This window comes from Ambystoma mexicanum, chromosome 10 (genome assembly GCF_040938575.1).
Source record: "Ambystoma mexicanum isolate Mex_15411 chromosome 10, UKY_AmexF1_1, whole genome shotgun sequence".
Classification (NCBI taxonomy): Eukaryota; Metazoa; Chordata; class Amphibia; order Caudata; family Ambystomatidae; genus Ambystoma; species Ambystoma mexicanum.
In genome coordinates this window covers 1493980807-1494001156 of record NC_090932.1, presented here as the reverse complement: position 1 = coordinate 1494001156, position 20350 = coordinate 1493980807, and the positions used below count along the sequence as shown (strand labels likewise).

Here is a 20350-nt window from a genome sequence, read left to right as displayed (position 1 = left end):
GGGACTCTGTCCCGCAGTTTGCAGAGTGGCTGTGCGGGACACAGGTTGTCCCGACTTGCTTCGGACAACCTGCCTCCAGCAAAGCCACTCTACAAACTGAAGTGGCCTTCTACACAGCATGGCGCTGCCGCCTGCTGCTTTCTTTCTCCACAGCTCGGCTCCTTTTGAGCCTACAGGTTGAGCTGCTCCTTTTGAGCCTACAGGTTGAGCTGTAAAGCTGACACCTAGCTTAATTCAAATGCTAATGCTGTGTTCCTGGGGTCGTGATGGTCAAGTTTGCGTGAAAAAACGTAATCATAACCTTCCAAGTACAAACGGTTTACATTTCTATTAAGGCAGGTGTTAATAGCCATTAACAAATTGGAATCACAAATGGGGCGGGGCAAAAGCGAATGACACTGAGACATCACCTTGTGGGCAAGTGTCTTACAAAAGGATCCAAAAAAGTTGGTCACCCTTCTCTGTGCCCCTCCTAAATGTGATTCCTGGTGACGCCACTGATGCACAGTGCAGACATGCCATCCCTCCCGATTTAGGCGGGAGACTCACGATTTTGAAATAAAAAATATTGCAAAATATTGCCATTTTTCAGGTTCTCCCGCCTATAATAATGCTAACTGCTAACCCCAATGCATTCCTATGGGGAAATTAATTACTCTCGAATTCTCTCGTGAAATCGCCCTCCCAGGTGCCTCAGGATGTTGGCATGATTACTGCGTCTGCGAGCATTCCAGAGCTTGAACAATACCGTAAATGAGCTTCGGTCCAGCTACTGTGTCTACGCTACCAACAACAACATTTCAAAACACGATGTTTATAAAAGTCAAGTACTAACAATGTTTAATTTCAACATGTGTTAAGTACAATACAACGAATTACAGCTTAAACGTGCATTTCCAGAGTATGCAAAAGGGCTATTCTTAAGCATATAACAAAGTGGTTAGACCCGCTAAGTTAATGGATGCTAAAAGTAATGCATATAAAATTCACTACAAGAACTGTATCGCATGCACTTACCTGATGCTGCCTGGAATCAGCACATGAGCGTTTCGTAAAGGCCCGGGTATTCGCTAGTTCCCGTTCGAGAAACGGACCTTAGCGACACTCCGCCTTCTCATCATCACGTGGGATGCTCTGCATCACGTGTGTTTCAACGTTCCCTTCGTCATTTTTTTTATTTTTATAAGAGCGGGAAGGGCAAGAGAAGAGTGCGAAGGCAAGGATTTTGGCGAGCTGGACAGAGGCTGAGCGCGAAGGTTGATTGTTATTTGGTGCTTGAATTTGGTTTAGGGTAAGTCTTAAAGTTATCTCATGTTTATTAGTACAGGCAGATTACGTTCTTTTTGGGGTTTTCCCGTGCAGATGGGCGATTTGCCCAGGTGAGATGTTTTTTTTTATTTTAATTTATTGTCATTTTAGTTAATGCAAACTTTTAACACATGTAGACCTAATAGATCATTAAATTAATCCCACAATTTCCCTTCCCCTTACAATGTTAAACTCGTTGTGTTGTCACCAGTTCGTTTACACCCCATCATCTGCTATTTTATCCGTTACATCATCCAAAAAACTGATACCGGCACACTACTTTTTCACCCGACAAAGCCTTTTTCCACCAGTTTTCTGCTGTTTCAGTTAGAATGTTACTAACGTATTTTCTCAGAAGCCGAGTTCTCAGCTGTGTCAAGGCTTCACAGTACAGCAATAAATGTTAAACTGACTCAATTTGGTCTTCTTTGCAGCAAATCCGACATGTTGCTTCATTTGACCCCCTTTGTTCTGTTCTCCAGAGGTATCCGTTTGTATGATAGCTGTTTAATCTAATTCGGAGTAATGTATCTCTGTGGGATTTACTTGGGAATTGTCAAGGTACTTTGGTATTTTTCATTCCATTTCCTTTGATCACTTACACCTTGTGTCAGACATTTGTATGATTGTTCTTCATCTTGTGGTGTTATCCAGTCTGTGTTTTAGTTTCTCCTTCACTTTATCAGGATTTGCTATTCAACAATCAACTGATGAATTTGGCCACTCTAGATGTTTGATGTATTTTGTTTTCCATTCATTTACCAGGCAAGTTCCTTTCCCACTTTCTGTTTCCTTTAAGAGGGCTTAGGGTGGCGCTGGCTTTTCTTCCATTATATTCCTTAGTAAATTTAATGATTTCCACACTTAGTGATTGCAGTCCCAGTTCCGCTCTTATCACCACTATTGGTAAACTCTGCAGCAGTTTCAGGACTTTTTTCCAGAACTTACTCTCTGTCCTGGGCCAAATTCTCCAGTCTAGATTGATGATACCGTCACCTCCATAAGTGAGACAGTGCACTACTTTTTTAATATAAAACTGACTTGGTGGTATCATAGTAAATTTTCCGTACTGTGCATGCACAATCGCACCTTGTGCGGCTAATGCCATGAGTTTGGTCTCTAGTTCACTTTTGCAGATTTTCTCCTTTTCGTTTGTATTGAACTGAATTCCCAAGTATCTGATTCTGATGTTTCCAGCCGATTTCCTACCAGTTCCCACATACATTTTCTTTGGGTTTCTGACCGTGTACTCCTGAATGCCAGTATTTTTGTTTTACTACTGTTTATTTTCAGGTCATTTTCCTCCATGTAGGTTTGTATTCTTTTCAGATGTCTTTGTAGTTCTATCTCCGTTTGGTCAAGGGCAGCCAAATCGTCAGCATAAACTATCATTGACATCTTCGCATTGTTTAATACTGGTGGAGTTAATTTGTCGTCCCTTGTTTTCTGTGGAATGTCAGTAAGATATCATTTAAAAAGGGTTGCTGCCAAGGGGCAACCTTGCTTCACCCCCTTTCTGATTCTTATTTCTTTTGATAGTTTTCATTCTTTATTTAGCCTGACTCTTGTTGTGTTCTCATGAAAGGCCTTTATCATTTCCAGCAGATCATTCGAGCATAATTTGTCTCTATTCACACTGTCAAAAGCTTCTTTTAAATCAATAAAAGATGTATAAGTTTGCTTTCCTTTGATTGCTTCCATTTTCAGTAACGACAGTGTGAATATATTTAATTGAGTTCCAGTGTACTTAGTAAATCCTGTTTGTCTAGGATCTGTGATCTTCTTGGTGTTTGCCCAATTCGATAGTCTTTCTTGTAGACTTGCTGCCATTAATTTCCCCGGGACGTCAAGCAGGGAAATTGGTCTATAATTTGCCAGATGTTCTTGGAGACCCTTTTTGTAGATGGGGGAACTGTAATACCGGACGTCCATGATTTGGGGAGTTTTTTATGGTTCACAACTTGGTTGTACACCTTTTCTAGGAAATCAGCCCATACTGCAGGGTTTTCTTTTAACATTATGGCCAATATACCATCTGGTCCTGCTGCAACTGATGATTTTAACTTTTAAATGTTGTGTTAGATTACTTCTTTGGTCAGTTCGTGGTTCCACTTTGTTTCTGCCCTCAAATGTTTGTTTGTTTTCCGCCCTTTGAGATGTTTCGAATTACTGAGTAGTGTTCAATCCACTTTTCCACAGATATTACGTTAATCAAACGACTCGGTTTATGTAGAGTTATGCCATTTATTAGATCCCAGGATTCTTTTGTGGTTTTATCTTTCATTGCCTTTAGCATTGCTGTTCTTGGACTTGTTTCTTTTTTAAAGAACTATAGCCACCTCTTGTAACGTTGTTTTAGAGAAATTACACCTTTTGTCAATTTCAGTTTCCAACAGTGTTTGACCTTTTTTTTTTCTCCCACTTTTAGGTCTCTTCTCAGCTGTTTCCTTTTTTCCACTATCATTTCGATGTAGGCATATTTTGGGCAAAGAAGTGGACATTTCATGCCAGTTCTTACAACTTGTTAAGCAGCCAGCAGGGGTTTGTAGTAATTGTTTTCACTTTGATCCTCTACCTGCTTTATGTAGTTCTTTTTAAGTTGTTTTACATCACACTGACTTATTTTTAGGCGATTACAGCCTTGGTTGATTACCAAACCACAAGCTTGAGTTCTTTGGATCTTTCTTGATGTTGCGGTCCATGTCGCCAAGAGAGGTTCTGTGTAGGTGGTTTCCTGACACACATATGTAAACAAGTGTTGATTTCAAGATTACATTTGTCCAGGTATGCTTCCCTGGGTTGTCTCCTGTGGTCTGCCCAGGCCGTAGAAATAAGTTTCGAGAGTTCAATAAGATTTACTATTGGATCATATTGGACGTCATTGAGTGTTGCTGTCCTGTCTGTCGAGTTTTTGGCCATCCACTCTGTTAGTAATTTGATGTTAAGGTCACCACAGACCAATATTAGGGGATTCCACTCATGGTTTTGCATGTCGTCAATTAGTGCCCCTATGCATTCATATGGACATTTTGTGTTGATTTTTATTGGGTTCCAATATATGTTTATAACTGGAATATTGAGGTGCTCATTTGTTAAGGGATCTTCTTTAAGTATTGACCACTGTACATACTGATTCGGATTCCCACTGCTGGTTATTGACAGGTTACTGTTGTTTTTGACCATTGTTAACAACCCAGCATAAGGTCTTCCATTTTCCCTTTTCCTGCAGGGTTTATTCTTACATCAAAACCCTTGCATGCTGGACACGTCTGGAGCCAACTTTCCTCGCAACCAAGGGGTTATTGAACAAATGCTTGAATCCCCTTGTATTCCATGTTAACGTATTATTTCCTGCGCCTTTGATCTGTGTCACCCATTTCTTGTCCTCCCCTACAAGCGCTCTCGCTATCCAATCCCAATTTTCCTCCATCTGCTCCTTTTTTTTTTTTCTCCTTTACAGTCACGTTCCTGCTCGTTTACTGAAGACCTTGGATTGTCAATTGTTATTGAGAACGTTATTTTCGCCTCGTTCAAGTTTCCTTCCCTTCCACATTTCGCTTTTATTCTGCAGTTTTTTGTTGCATACTTGACCCAGTCACTCTCTGTGTAACCTCATCATTTCTGATGTCTTATCCTTTCTTCATCAAGTCTTTCTTTTTCAGTTCAATTTATTCTGCAATTCTTTCTGATCTTAGGTGCAGAACACCCTGATCGACCCAATCTTCACTGACGTATTCAACTATCTTGATGTCTAACCAAGTGCAATAGCCTCATTACATTCGCTCTATTTAGGTTGATCTCTTTTATTTCCTTTAAAGATGCTTTCAAGCACTCGTTTTTTTGGTAGTCACCAGGTTCATTTTTTTTCTCCTTTATTTTTGTGTGCTTGGGTTCAATTCTGTTTTTTTTTATTTTTTTTTAAAATTCCATAGAACCTCTTTTGTTCTCTCTTCAGGACTTCCCAGTGGATTCCTTTTTTCATCAGAGGTACTTTTGTGGGCAACACTTCTTTTGCTTTTATCAGCTAATGTAAGAAATGGGGAAAGTGTGATCTCTTGCTCAAAGGTCACTCTTCTCAAATCCTTTAGTTCTACCCTTCCATTTGTCTTATTACCATTTGTTTCCACTTGTTGCCCTTTCTCCAGTGTACCATTACTTCAAACTGGTATTTCAGGGCCCTCGTGTACTTTTTTGATCTCTTCTATATAAAAGGAAGCATCATCAATTAGGTCCCGCTCGTCATCCTCAAGCAAGACCTGTGAAATGCTTCCTACTGTAGAGTCTAGGTGTTCTGATAGGTCAATCAGGCTCTTTTGTTTGTCAATCTGCTCCTTGGACTTCACCACTGATCCGTCTATTGCTTTTTGTGATTTGTTGACCCTTGTAGGTGTTGGAATATTTCTCAGGAATGCTCGTGAGCCTGTGGCTTTTGATTTTGGATATCCTTTCATGTTGTTTTCCTATTGTTAGGGAGAATTCTCTGTAAAGGCTAATTTCCCAAACCTAGTGAGTCCCCCAGCAGCTTTGCTAGATTTCTGGGGTTTAATTTTTTCTCCTGCTAAGAGTGAGACTCTTTTCTGCCACTCTTAGGCATGATTTGAGAATGTCCTTTGACTTTCTAATGTGTTTTATGGGCTATGGGGTCTTTTACTCCATAGGGTTTCATGTGGTTTTTGGTAAGTGTGTTACACAGCACCCTCAGTGCAGTAACACAGGGGTGTCATAGTGACCCCCAAACATAGACTCCATACCCTGGGACTGACTACTGTCTTCCTGGGCCTGTAAAGTCACCATTGACTTTACTAGTCTTACATTGTGGACAGAACCAGTACAAACCATCATATTGTGGAAGTACTGGTAGGGGTAATGCGATTGCCCCTGGGTCTGTTTTTCAAGGGAGCACTGTCCAGTCCCCCCTTGTCGAGTTTCTGGCCGGTGGCAGTGGTTACCACTCGAAATATTCCACCCGGAATATTTCCTATGGGATTTTCCCATTCATTGTAAACACACCACTTTTTTGGTGCAATGTTAAAGATACCGCCGGGTTATTTATTTAATATTTATTCCCCGGTTGGGTCTTTTTGCTAGGACTCTGTTTTAAAATGGCGTTTGTGTTCGCCTCTGTAACTCCAACCCAATTCGAGCCCTTTGTTTCACTTTTGGCTGGCTTCTGCACAGAAGCCTCCAAAAGTGCTGCCACTCTGTCTGGGTCTACAGGATGTGTGGGAGGGGGGGAATAGGCACCCTGGACTGAGTTGCCTTGGCAACTCAAGTCGCACTCTTGTGTGATTGGCCCAGTGGTGAGCCGCCCGGCTCACCACTTAGCATGTTTGATTGACAGCTAGGCTGTGAATGGGGGTTTTGCTGCATAAAAGCAGGGCTTTGGGGACTGGAACTTCAGAAGTCGCCACAGGACCTAAAGAATCTGAACAGGGGAGGAGCTGAACCATCTACAACGACGACAACACCGGTGGAGCCCTGCTGTACGAAACTCGCCACTTTCCGACGACAGAGTATCTTCTTCCAGGAGAGTCTTCTTCCCTTTGAGCTGGTGGGACCAACCAGTTTGCCTTTTTCGCCTTCCTGGATCGTCTCGTGGTCGAATCGCCCGTGCCAAGCACCCCGGCGGCCGGATAGCCACGCTTCACCACTACCGCGAATAAAAGGGTAGTACCTTTTAACCGGGAAACTCCGTGGCTGGTTTCTTCCCTGACAGTGCAACGACCTCCAGCTTTCCTCCACGTCGAGATCTTCTCTTCCCCTGGACGAAGCCCTGACTTGCACCCGCTGCCAGAACAACTGCCCCCGCTGGAGCTTTCTCACCATTTCAGGTACTGTGTCACGCCTGGTCTCCCTTGCAACAGATGGTCTAAGGTGTCCCGTAAATCCTTGACTCTCTATCCTGGGGTGACCTCGGACCTGTTAACTAACTTTTCTGAACTGATCTAACTCCTAACTATCTGCAATGACTTTTAAAGTGTACTTCAACTGTGTGATCTTGGGCACACTCCGCCTGGCTCTCTCCAAGAGTGGGCCTGGCCTATGAACCTTTTGCTCTACAGTAGATCCTGCCTTTCTTGACTTGCTGTGGTTCTTTAAAAGTGTTGGTATTGTGTGTTTTCCTATTTCTGCTTTTCACTCCCTTTTTAAATAATTATTGGAGTGTCTTCTATGGTTATGCACTCACCTCTGTTTTGCTAAATAAGTGGTGTACTAACCTAGACTTGTCAAATAATTAATTAGGGAGGTGTATATATTTCTAGTGACTGTGTTTGAACTTGCTTGACATTTTAGTGCCAGTGTATTTTTTACAAGTGTGTTTTTTAAATAAATAATTATATACTTTTATACCAAAGCTCTGGACAGTGTTTGCTTGTACTACTGTATCTTTAGCCCTATTGTGTATACTCTATATACTGCTTAACTCTTCTTGAGAGAAGTCTGACTGCTCGGCCACAGCTACCAGGTAAATCTGGGTGGTACAGACTGCTACCAATTGGGTTTACTGCTAACACCTGTAGTCTTAAACTTTTTGCAGTGGTCCCTAAGGGAACTGCACAGGTTTCTGCCTAACACCTATATTTCTTGTTGAGCTCTTTTTCCAATGACTGTTGACCAAGGCGTTTCATGAGGTATTTATTATCTTTCCCCCTGCTTTGTTTTCCTTGTTCCTTCTAAAACCACACCTCTTTGTGTTTATTTGAAATATTTCAGTCACCACCAGGCTGTACACTGGCTTCTGATTCCTGTAGATCTTCACCTTGTGCTGGTATAATTGAGGAGATTTGTTCATTAGGGCAGGGTTGAGATTCCTTCACTTGTTGCTCGTATGTCATTGTGGCAGCTTTACTCAATTTTCTCAGTACAACTTTCGAAGAGTGGTCAACCATCTCTTCTCTTCTAATTTTATTCCATATTAATCTTCCTCTTTTCCCTTTCTTTCTGTTTGTTTTCAAATCCATTTCAGTGAGTCCAAGAGAGCCTCCATCATCACTGAGTTATCATTATGTCTACTTCCTACTAAATCCCCTAGTCTTCTTTGCCAAATGTTCACATTTTCCACTTCCTGGTTCAGTCTTTGTTGCATTTGTTGTATAAATGATTCTACATATATTGGCTTCGAGTGAATAATAGCGAGAAGAGTTGAGTTGTCTTTCACGCTCTCGTTAATGCTTTCATATAGTTTAGCAAAAGGTGCTATTGAGATCGTTGTGGCAGCCATTACGTTATTGTGGATCTGAACCTCCGCTGCCATTGAGAGCTGTTCTGTCATCTGATATGATGTCGCTTTCACGTACTCTTCGATTAGGACTGGCCATTTGTTCTCCTCTGTTTGGTTTACGTTTTGATTCTCCCAAGTCTGCTCTCTGTTCTGGGACTGTTAATTCCCCTCGTATTAGCCTATGCCCTTCGTTGACACTTTGTTATTGAGCTTCGTTTTGGGGTCTGCTTTGTATGACGTTCCATGTTTACACTTAGTGTTTAATTCTGCCATCTTTTCCTTTCCATTTGTTGGATAAATTTGTTTCTTAGTTCTAATTCATTCAGCTCTTCATGGCACTGACCTTCAACTCGACTTTGTGTTTTTGCATTTCCCTTGGACAGGTAACCCGTGACGGCTACCGGCGTGGAACAAACAGGCCCAGTCGGTCTACTTTTCTCACCAATCACCTTTTTCCACATCAGTAGCTCCTTTCGTGTACCTAATAACTCGGTGGTGTTTGTTTCCGTCCACCTTTCTCATTTGGTAAACCCCCATCACTCCTACAAGTGATATTGGTTTTCACTTGCCGTACTGGGTCACTTCCCGAATACATCTGCAGACTTCAATTCATCACTTTTTTTTATTTGTGTTATCACCATCTGGTATCCCCTGTTTCTCGTCTGCCGTTTGGCTGTTTTTAAAGGGCTCTTTTTGGTCGTAGTACAGGCCACAGGGTCTGCCTGCAAAAGCTCTGCATCTGTTGGGTCGTATAACTCGGCTGTGAATGATGTTTGCTCCTTATTTGTTATCTCTGACATAGTTCCTCCCACGTCGTTTAGCTCAAGGTCAAGTTCCGAAGAGGGGTTTGAATGTCATACATCACCCTTGGAAGTGTTGGCAGAAGTGGAGGTTCTCGTAACATGGAGTGTCTCATTCCATTGTTCCGGTCTAGTCTTTTCCAATATGGCCGTCTGCACTATAATGCTAGGAGGAGCCTATTCCTCTCTGCGTTGTATCGTCTTGTTTTAGACCTAATGCTGCTCGCTCCTGTTGTGCAGTCTGCCGGCTATTTTTCTCTTTCTTCCATTCCTCTGGCCTCGCTTCGCTTCTACAGCCTATCCTGTTCATTACACTATCGGTGTTGATATCATTGCTAGGGGTAAATTTGTGGTTTTCAGTCTGTCTGTAACTTTATTCTCCGTGCACCCTTTACTGCGGCTCTGCGCCGTCTCTTACTTCCCTTTCGACTCTCTCTCCCCTGCAGTGTCCCTCTCTGCCCTCTGTACTCGTCCAACTCAGCTGCAGGTCAGATTCACTTTACTCGCGGCGCTCTGCCGTTACTTACCTATCCTTCAGCTCTCCTTCTTTGGCAGCTTTCTTTCGTGCTCCGTGCACCAGTCTTCTCCCTGCTACAGTCAGAATTGTTACCTCTACCTTTCCTTGGCTGTGCTTACTTGCTTGTGTCATTTCCTTTCTCTCTGACGATTACTAGCTTTCTTGGCATTTTCTGCCTTCTTGTTATTCTTAGTTCCTTTCCTCTGGAGTATTCCAGTTTCCAGGATTTCTCTCCTTTCGCAGTGGCTTATGGTACAGCTCCTGAATGCTTATTTTTCAAAGGGCCGGTATAGACTTTCTTTCTACATTTCTTCTTTGCTTTTTCCCTGTCCAGAGGATCTTTCTTTTCCGTCTTTGAGCGAGCCCCTTTATTTGTAGGCACTTTCCTTAACGTTAAGCTGAGGCGAACTATACCTGGTGTTAAGGGCTGACTACTTACCCAAGTATTCAGCAGACGATGCAGAATCCCCTCTTCGCCTACATCTTCAGGATCTCTACTGATTTCTCTGTGCCATCTCCAAGTCTGGATTGCCAAGAATCTCATATGATACTCAGAACTACTTAACACAGTAGCACGAAGATCTGATGGTGCCCATTACTACATCATTCAGGGTTTTTTATGCCAAGGAGGCTTTTCCCGGCATTTTGGGAGCTTGCTCCTTGGGGGTCCCCTGGACTTGTAATCTTATCAGGTCAAGGTGGCCTCCGAGGGAGCTCCCCCTACCTTCATCAGAAGAAGGAAAGGAAACTTAAGGAGCAGAAGAAATCCCAACGAAAGAAGGATTCTGAAACTCAAGAGAGCTCCGTAGAAGATCCAGGTGAGGAGGCGTACTGGGAGGGTTTCTTACAGCCTGACATTGAGTTCCTGATTTTACTTTCAAGAACCCCATTGTTTGTACACCAACCTTGTCTACCCAGGGCAAAACCTTGGCACTTTCCATTGCTATGGACTTGCTTCTCGGGGGGCGTGGCCTGATGTCCAAGGAGTGAGGACGCATGTTCCCTGAGCTCCGGCTAAGCCACAGCAGTCTGATCCTTTTCTGGGTGCTTCTAGCCCATATACACCATCGACACTGCGATCTGCCAGCGACCGAGGCGAGGAGCTGCGCTTTCCTCCTTACCCCGACAAAAATCGGAGCCCGAGAAGCCTCTGCCGCGATCCGGCCCGGCTCCCCCTCCTCCCCGAGCAGGGGCACAAGATAGCAGCCGTTTCGTGCCGACGGACCCGAGGCAAATATCAGCGCCGAGAGCCAGCGACACCGGTGCCGGGCTGGCCCCGCGTATCTCCTGCGGATGTTCCCTTCCTAGGGGTATAGGGCGTACCCGCGGGCTGACTGCTGGAGCGAACAAGAATGCCATTTGGAACCGGGGGTGCCCCTCCCCCCACGGCCCGAGCGTCCTGGATAAGGGCCGACGCTGCTGCGCGGCGAGAAGTCAGTGTGCGGCTGGCACACACCGAGGTAACTGGACCGGCAGCACTTGGGGATCATCTCAGCGGGAGCACCTCCTCCACGACACACTCGCCCCGTTTACATACTGAGGCACGGCGCTGATCCATACCCGGGAGACAGTGCGTGATCAACGCACTTGGTGATTGTCCCTCCGGAGGCCCCCTGATCTATGAGCCGGGTGTCCGGTATGCCTGTTGGGGGGGGAGACGCCGTTCAGTGCCAATGGGGCGCTGCGGGAACGGATTGTGGCGGAACCCATTAAGCCCTCGAAGACCATTCACTGCACTCCCTGACAGTCAAACCAGCATCGGGGAGCCGCTCCCTGAAACAGAGCCTCCTACATTGGCGGGGCCGGGGTAGCCAGCCATCTGCCCATTGCCACGACCCCAGGACATTACCCTCATGTAATGGGCACATCCAGGTTCTCCCAAGCACGCCTCCCCTACACACAATAATGCTAGCGTGGTGAGATCCTTCCTTGGGGCACGCATAGGTCCCATTATCAGCGCTCCCTGCCTGCCAAGAAAACTTACCACCGTCAAAGAGTACGGCCACCCCATAGGGGGCAAATCAATCAATTGGACACCGCGGATCCACGCTACGGCGCCCCCCCCAGTGCTCCGACCATATGATACACTGCCTGGACAGTGTTATTTCAAGAGCCCCCAAGGAGGCCCCCCAGCATCATAGACCACTGCAGAAGGGGCATGGTCGTAGACCTAAACGCCATTTATGCCACTGACACAAGGCGCCACCATGCCTTAGGGTCCAGACCATCACTGTGAGTGGCAGAACTACACTGTCGTACACTGGGTTGTGACAAGCTGTAAGAGTTCACACACTCTACTTCTCTGAGGGAGAGCTATAGACACTTTGCATTACCCAACGGGACCAGGTGAAGTAGAGATGGCCGCTGCAAGGAACAAAGCCAAGAATGCCACTTTGGGCAGTAGGGTTAGGCTTGGCTGTTATGAAAGGGTCCAATCTACCCCAAAAGGCTCAGCAACATACAATGGCCCTGAAGATGAGGTCAGGCATGACTGCTAGAGGCGATCGCAGCCCTGAGAACATTCATTGACACGAAAATAGGTGAGGTTAAGGCCGATATCCAGCTCATACGGCAAGATGCCCGTAATCTAACGGAGCGTGTCACCATTATTGAATCCTCCCAGAAGGACATTTCGGATGATACAACGGCCCTAAAGACGGAGGTTGTAGACCTCAAATGCAAAGTGAGCTTCCTGGAGGCGAGGTCTGAGGAGGCAGAGGGTCGGGTCAGACGAAATAATATTAGGATTCTAGGTATACCGGAGGGGACAGAAACCATGGACCCGACAACCTATGTGGAATCCTTAATACAGCAAGAAATAGGGGCAGCGAACCTCTCGCAGGGCTTCGCCATTGAGAGGGCTCACAGATCTCTTCAGAAGAGGTCCCCCCCCCCCCACGGATCCTATCCTCGTCCCATTATAGCGAAGGTTCTCAATTTTCGTGACCGCGAGGTGATTCTGAAATTCGAGAGAGAGAGAGAGGGAGAGAGAGGAGAAATAGAGCGGGTCAATTCAAAAATCACCATATACCCGGATTATACTCAATCGGTGCAGAGAGCGAAGAATTCCTTCGTCCCGATCAAGGCTAGGCTGAGGAGACTAAACCTAAAATAAATGCTGCTGTACCCTTCACAATTGAAGGTAATCTACAAAGGGCGTGCGATATTCTTAGAGTCACCCGAAGCAGCTACCATGTGGATGGAACATAACCTGGCTGAGGTCCCCATGGAACCCACACCTGAGAAACACAATGAAAACAGCTAAGGATGATCGCTTGGTGTCCCAGCTAGGGCACCCATGGCCCTTGTAGTATACCTTAAAACAGAACGAAGCTACGCTACCACTGAAGCAAAACTACGACATGAGAATGCTAAATGACTGCAGGGCTCACCTGACCTCCTGCACACGGACACAAATCACGGACCCGCTGATGACCAGTGCAGGCCAGTTGCCTGCACGCAACCACTCGCGCCAGAGACCCGGATTGGGTCAGACAGCGCGAGAGCGCCCAAGCACTGCACCCTGGTGACAGAAGCTGGGTGCGTTAGTTACAGTTACTTTTTCCAAGTTGTTATTGTTTCGACTGTCCTATCTCAGATGAACAATGGCCGGACTGGTTTGGACATTGGACCGGAGGCAGGGGCTGCCCATCCTATACAAGCGGAACAATATGTGACATATGATTCGACACATATAACCCAGACGGGAGGCAGGGTGCTCCCCATTATAAGGAACCCACTCATGCAATGGCAGCAAGACTCAAGTTAATCACATGGAATGTTAGAGGGATGGGAACCTATATAAGGAGAAACCGAATATACTCGTACCTGAAGAGAAAAGGGGGATCACTTGCCCTCCTTCAAGAAACGCACCTTACCATGGAAGCCACAGACAAGATGGTAAGCTACTGGGGGGGCCAGGGCAACGGCGCATCCTACTCAAGGTATGCAAGAGGAGCGTTTACGTGGGTGAGTCCAGAAACACTGTTTCACCAAATGGGGGTAGAATTGGACAAAGAAGGCAGATACGTGATAGTGTGGGGCATGCTTGAGAACTCCTCTTTGTGCATAGTAAACTCATACTTCCCTCAACACAGCATACCCTCTCACATCAAGGAGTTATGTGCCAGATTGTTGCATTATGGAGAATATACTTTTATATGGGGAGGAGACTTCAATTCCGTCATGAACGTCGAATTAGATGGATCCGTCACGCCACGTATACCTAACAACGTTTCCTCCGGGTCCCTCTCTAGGATGGTTGCAGACCTACATTTAACTGACATTTGGAGAGACCTTCACCCCTTCGACAGATCATATTCATTCTACTCGGCTCCCCATAACCTCCACACCAGGATAGATTACTTTTTCATCACCAACGAGCTAACCCCGCAAGTTGAATCGGCACATTACATGGGCAGATCAATCTCGGATCACTCCCCTTTACTGTTACAGATCTGCTTCAAGGGCCCTCGCCCACCTATCTCGATGTGGCGCATGCCAGTAGACACCCTAACCAACCCCGCATTTAAGGAAACCCTAGGTGAAAAGCTAGAAGAATATTTAAGGATCAATAAGGGATCAGTCGGGAAATGGAGCACACTCTAGGAGGCGATGAAAGTAGTATCAAGGGGAGAGATAATTGCTGAAGCAGGTGGGATCAGGAGGGAGCTAGAGACAGCAGAGGAGAAAATCAGACACCTCGAAAGCGACGGCGCATCGGCCGCTGAGAAGGAACCAGAACTGAAAACGATCGGAGAAGACTGCAGGGTTGCATGGGAAAGACTCTCAAAGTTTGACTTCTCTGTACGCACCCTGAAGGCCCACAAGGAAGCAGATAAGCCGGGTAGAATACTCGCATGGCTATGCAGGAAGGAACACTCGAGACCAGCCCTCAAGGAGATCAAAGATAGGAATGATATAAACCATAGGACACAACAGGCGATTAATGATGTTTTCGTGGATTTCTATACTGAGCTATATGCCCACGGGAATCAGATTCTCTATGGCAGATATAAGAGACACGTTGGCCGAAGTAGGACTACCCAGGTTGAATCAGGAACAACGGGATACGCTGGGAGAGGCCATCACGGTTGAGGACATTTCAGATGTGACTAGATCCCTTTCCACATGCAAGTCCCCCGGGACTGATGGTCTTACCCCAGAATTTTACAAGGCCTATGAGGAGATTTTGTCCCCTGTATTGCACGCAGTATACATGGAGGCATATGAGTCTGGAACTCTTCCTAATACCATGAGAGAGACCCTCATAGTCCCAATGCTCAAGCCAGGTAAACCAGCCGTCGAGTGTGACTCATTTCGCCCACTGGCGCCCCTAAACTATGACGGCAAAATATTAACAACCATATTGGCTAAGAGGCTCTCGAGGGTGATTGGATCCCTGGTACATGATCAAAATGGTTTCGTTCCGGGACGAAACACTACTGCCAACCTCAGGAGGCTCCAACATATAATAGCACAAACAACCGAATGCAAGGAAGACCTAGCAGTACTCTCACTTGATGCCATAAAAGCCTTTGACTCAATTTATTGGGAATGGCTGATTGAGACTCTGACTGAGTTTGGGCTCGGAGAACATTTCATCCGTTGGATCAAGGTGCTCTACAGCAACCCGGTAGCAAGAGTAAAAAACGGGAGCCATGGTGTCAGGAGCCTGGTCTGTTCAGAGGGGTACCAGACAAGGATGCCCGCTGTCACCAATGCTGTATATCCTGGGTTTAGAACCAGTGGCAATCTACTTCAGTTTTTTGACGCTGGCATTAACATTGGTGGGTCGGACAATATTATTTCTTTATACACAGATGATGTCCTCCTATATCTGCGAGACCCCCTGAAGAATGCCCCAACAGTACTGGATGTCCTGGATAATTTTGCGAAATACTCGGGGATGAAATTTAGCAGACAGAAGTCATGTTCGTTCCCACTTGCAAGTCTAAGGGGAAAGCCTGTGGAGGAGCTTCCTGAGATCGGGATCCGTTGGCAGGTGGACGCCTTCCACTATCTAGGCCTTACTATCTCACACACACGCCAGTATCCACCCATGAGTCCAACACGGAGGCTGCAATGAGTGGAGTACGTAGATCCATACAATTCTGGTCCAAGCTCCCGCTCTCCATGATGGGTAGAGCTGCAATATCCAAAATGATAATACTCCCCAGGTTCCTCTACTACTTCACCAATTTGGCATACTACATTCCCCTACCCTTTTTCAGGAAGCTGGAGTCCCTGATTAGGGACTTTCTCTGGGGACGAGGCAGACACAGACTCACACTAAATGTCCTTACACTTACCTGCACCGAGGGTGGCATCCAACCTCCCGATTTCCAGAGATACTACTTGGCGGCTCAATCGACACATCTAGCAAAATGGCTTTCAGACGAACCTACAGCTGAGTTGAATCTTCTCTCCCAATTAACCTCACCATTGCACCCCAAAGAGTTAATATGGAATGCACGAGTTGGGCCATCCAACCCACCCATGATACTAGATGTGGGGAGACAAGTATGGAACAGGGTTAGATCCATAGTCGGACTACAACACTCATATGCACCCAATATCCCCATGCTGGCGGACGTTTGCAAAACCCCCAGTGATCTATCAATACTGAGGTGCTGGGAGAGTTATGGCCTCTACACATGGGGAGACATGTTCTGCGAGGGACTCTTCAGGGACTTTGAATCACTGCAAGAAAGGGACGGACTTCCACCAGGCCAATTCCTATGGTATCAAAAAGTGAAGCATGTAGCCAAGGAGAATTGGGACAAATGGCCTGAAGAGCCAGAGACACACCCCCTTTTGCAGGAAATATACGACCTCTGCGACAGCTGGAAGCCAACATCACGGTTATACACCCAAATAAACAACAGGCCCAACCTAAGGAGTGCACGGCTGAAAGAGAAATGGGAGACCGACTTGGGGGCTGAAATCACAGAGGGCGAATGGTCGAGAGCCCTGGCATACCCAAAGGAGATGTCTAGGAATGCCAGGTTCAGACTGATTCAACTGAACATACTCTATAGAACCTATATGACCCCACACAGGATATCCACGTTTAATAACACAGCCGACCCAAAGTGTCTTTGGTGCTCCTCTGACCTGGCGGACATGATCCACATGTTCTGGGCTTGTCCCAAATCTCAGAAACTCTGGCTGGCCGCTGAACAAACCTGCAGGAATGCTGGGCTGGAGACATATGAATGGACACCCAAGGAGTGCCTATTGGGCACTTACACGAGGCTGAGTAAAATCAGGCACCTGGCAAAACTTATGGACATGGCTTGTGTGTTAACTAAGGACAATTGCCATGGCCTGGAAATCGCCAGCAGGCCCCAGATATGAGCCCTGGATCCAGGAGATGCAGAGGTGGACCATGGCCGAAACTAGAGCTTGGGAGGAGGGGAACAGCCGGGGAGGTGACGACGCGAGCAACACACTAGAGGCTTGGAGGGCCCTCCTGAGAGACATGATTTTTTCGACGAACTATAAACCTCCTTGAATCTAACCCCCTTAGACGCCAAAGGGGAACAGAGCTCAGAGATCAGTCAATTATTCCCATATACACGTCACTATGTCACTGCCCTGAGTGGGTCAATGCAGAGAACCGGCTTCGGACCTGGGCCCCTAACCTAGAAACATGGAACACGAGGTGCTAGTAAATGGTGGGACAGTCAATGTTGTTATTTTGTTTGTTTATTCGTTATTGTTTTACTGCAGTTTAATTGGCACACAATATATGCATTAGATGATGCAATCCAAAGCAGTTGCTCAACAGTTTTTCTGTATACATATAAATGCCAATAAAAACATTTAAAAATAAATGGACTTGCCTCTCATTATTTTAATTGACAGGGGATTGTAATACCTTCCCTATTTCAGTCCCATTGTTTTCGTCTGCCACCCTGTGATGCCGGAAATGCATCGGAGGGACAGGGCTTCCGTATCCTTGCCCTTTAATGCTTTTTTATTGTGTGTTCTGTCGTGTTTTCCACACAGGAGTTCATGTGGGACTCCTGGCAGTGCAGCTCTCTCTCTTTTGGTTTGGTGAACGGACCTGTGGGATACCCTTATGGCACCCATGGGTGGGGGTACAACCCTGTGCCCCTAGTGTATGTTTTTGGGCACCTGTGGGTGATCCGCAGAACAGGGTATGGGCTGGTGGCAGCTCCATGCTGAAATTGACAGGTGCCAGGGTATCCTCCATTTTGGGATACCCCGGCCCTGCCATTGGGATCCGTTGATTCCTGATGGAAAACAAGATGGCCCCTGTGGCCTCTTGCTTTCTATTACCCATTACCTTGTTTTCCCACAGACCTGGGAAGCCCTGACTCTGTCCCTTCCCCCTAACTGGCTGTTGGATGGAAGTAGTGCCATATATGGTGTTGTTGTGAAGGCCCGGCCAGACTGGCTGGAGCCTTCCTGGTGATGTATGTTGTGGGTACCTCCTGTGGGTGGGACCTGGGTGAATAGAGTGTGTGATGAATATGCATTCTGTGTTGTAGGTATCTGGTGGTTAACACAATGACTGAGACAACCCTGCCCGAAGCCGGTATGAATGCAGCTTGGAGTGTTGAATGGCTCGGTACTTGTCCCAATACACATAACTTGTTGTGAGTGTCTGGAGAGAAGTGAATGGCCTCAATACCTCGTGTGCCTGATTGGCTTCCTGCCTGCATGAATGCCCGTAGTTGTGATTGGATGGTTGAGTGTGACCCAGCGGAATGAATGGGAGATCAACAGTATATCTGGGGACCTCTCACTGCTAGGAATCGTGTTCAGAAGCTGAAGTCCACTACGATGAGTAACTGACGCTTGACCTTGAAACCCTGCTGGACGAGAAGGATTGCTATTGCTCTCCTTCGCAATCTGAAAGCTGCTGTGTTCTCAAGGACTAACCCAGAGAGGACCTGATAAGGCAACCTCTTCCCGAGCTACGAAGGACCATCGTGCACAGCTGATCTTTGCCAACGCTCCGTGGTAGACAGACCACCATCTTGTTGTCCGCCACTGTCGACGACCGCCATCGCCGACCGGAGCCGCCGTGCTCCTGTTTGCCTAAGAACTTCCATTGATCTTAGGACGCTCTCGTCTGCATCGTCACCCGCTTGTCTCCCGCTGGAGAAGGCCCGACCGTCGACGCGCTGAGGAGCATCCACCGGTGGGTTTCCCGCCACCTAAGGACCACAGAGACGCCGACGACTCGATGCCCTTGCTGGGCCACAGTTCTTCATCATCTCTTTGCGGTCCAGAACTATCGTCACCGAGGTGCCCCGCACGCCTCTTCCTTGCAGGACGCCAACGCTCTGTCGTCGACGAGCACCGCTAGGAACGAAGCTGCCACTTCCCTGCCGTAGTTCACCCTGTTCACCGTCGGATGGTCGATGACCCGTGACTCCTGCCTTAAAGGGAGGGCACTCAAGAAGGGCTGTAGATTCCCTGACACCGAACGCTAAGTTCCCTGACACCTCTCGACGATCCGTGGCTCCCGCCTGAAAGGGAGGCACTCAAGAAGGATCGGTCGGAGAACTCTACTCCACCAGGTACATTTGGGGGGGGTAAAACCTTAATAGGAGGAAGTGAGACTATTGAACATATGGACTGGGCTTGTGCTATATATCTTATTTTACAGGTTGCCCAGGTGGGGGGATCTCCACACAGAAATGTGTCTAGGGTACGGGGCCAGTATTCTGCCTACTGTTTCAACCATCTTGCGTTCCTTCCTATCTCTATTGCTGGTTTCCTCGTTATTAATCTGTGTGACATTTTAACCATACAGTTGATGCACTTTAATGAGATTTGATAACATTGGTGGTACCACTTTAGAATTGTATATATTTATCATTCTTGACTTCCAAGTACAAAGTGCGTTATTGTGATCGTGTAGATACCCTTGAATATTAATGATATAAAGACCGTGTTTTCAGTAATACAGTGTGTGGACATTCCTTTGTGGGGTTTTGGGGACTACACTGTACTTAAGAACCAGCCTGCATCACCTCCTGAGAAGCTAGGCCTTGATTGCTCGTCCATTGCTACTGTAATAGAGAATCTTGGCTGGGGTCTTCTGTGCCTCCCTTCTACCATATAGAGAGCGGAAGCACAGACACCCCCTACCAGTCTTTACACACCCCCAATACAACTTTATTCCCCGGTTTACACAGTTTTCACTTACATTCTCTCCGATACAGCCACGCCTTTGACTGCTTCCGTGTCTTTCAGTGCTTCGGCAACAGCAGCCTCTCGTTCACCTTCACGGCTACTTCCCGCTCTAGCGACAGGGACGGGTCTGCCAGTTGGAGTTTTTGCTGGGGGCCCAACCTCATGTGAATCAATTTACTCAACTTTGTATAAAACTGCAATATCACCTTATCAAATGCTGTGCTGCTACTTTCCCTAGATATGACCTAAATGGGGCCAGTATTTTGTCAATTTTCGCAGAAATCTCTGATCTGGAAGACTTGAGTTCCACAGATCTTGACCGAATTG

At 46.5% G+C, this 20350-nt stretch overlaps 1 protein-coding gene and 1 long non-coding RNA gene across 3 annotated transcripts in view; one reads left to right on the top strand and one right to left on the bottom strand.

Annotated features, from left to right (window-relative positions):
• Positions 1-1104, bottom strand: part of KNTC1 (kinetochore associated 1) — a 2501313-nt gene extending 2500209 nt beyond the window's left edge. For both annotated transcript variants that reach the window (XM_069619627.1, XM_069619628.1), the window contains exon 1: positions 1018-1104. The gene's annotated coding sequence lies outside the window, so the exon portion shown is untranslated. The remainder of the gene's footprint in view (positions 1-1017) is intronic.
• A 90-nt stretch (positions 1105-1194) lies between these two features.
• Positions 1195-20350, top strand: part of LOC138492468 (uncharacterized) — a 55828-nt gene continuing 36672 nt past the window's right edge. The window contains exon 1 of the long non-coding RNA XR_011276212.1: positions 1195-1291. This is a non-coding gene — a long non-coding RNA (uncharacterized lncRNA). The remainder of the gene's footprint in view (positions 1292-20350) is intronic.